Raw genomic sequence first — 923 nt, 5'->3', positions numbered from 1 at the left:
GGGGAGGGGGCAGGAGGGCAGGACCCCAGGGAGGTACGGCCAGGAGACTCCGAGGCAAGCCCAGCAGCGCCCTCTCCTGGAAGTCTGGGAGCACGCCATCTGGGCCGGGTGGATACGGACCAACCCGGCGAGAGCGCGCAGGCCTTCTTCCAACCAGATGCACGACTGCCCTCTACTGGACACAATGCTTTTCAGCTTTGCCGGACAGCCGGCTAAAGGGAAACATTGGCTATACGGCCCGCCAGGTGGCTTTAGGCCGGACCTTTTAAGTTTCAGTTTCCACATCTATAAAATGGGAGTGGTCGGTAACAATATCTGGCCTTGCAAAGGGCTGTTATCAGGAGGAAATGAAGTACCACTGTGTTCTACCCCTGCCTGCCGTTCTGCTCTCTGCCCTGACAAGATCCAGGTCACTTTCCTGAGGTGATCTTTCTCTCCAGTGTCTTTGAACCAAGGGCACACTCATAAAAACCACTTAGTCATAGTATTCTAAGCTCTAGTAGCTAGTGGCACCTCACTTCTGGTAGCTTTAATAACTTCACAAATGCTTTAAGTGTAATTCTGGAAGCACTTTTTAAAAAAAGCATTTATCATGATTTAAATCAATTTTCTGATACTTTATGCTGCTCCTGCTGCTGCTAAGTCGCTTCAGTCGTGTCCGACTCTGTGCGACCCCATAGACGGCAGCCCACCAGGCTCCCCCATCCCTGGGATTCTCTTTATGGTTAGTGTCTAAATCCTCCACTGGATTATGAGTCCCCTAACTTCGGGGACCTGTGTGCCTTCCGTATTACCCGTACCTACCAGCACAACACATGTGTGATAAATATCTATTGAATAAACACATAGATGACTCATAAGAATTGGGGAAGGCCAGCCAGAAAGGGCACAGTCAGATATGGCGGAGCGGGGAGGGGGGGGGG

This window comes from Bison bison, unplaced genomic scaffold (genome assembly GCF_000754665.1).
Source record: "Bison bison bison isolate TAMUID 2011002044 unplaced genomic scaffold, Bison_UMD1.0 scf7180017864080, whole genome shotgun sequence".
NCBI classification, from domain to species: Eukaryota; Metazoa; Chordata; class Mammalia; order Artiodactyla; family Bovidae; genus Bison; species Bison bison.
The sequence above is the reverse complement of the archived record's forward strand: the minus strand, read 5'-3'. Positions refer to the sequence as shown.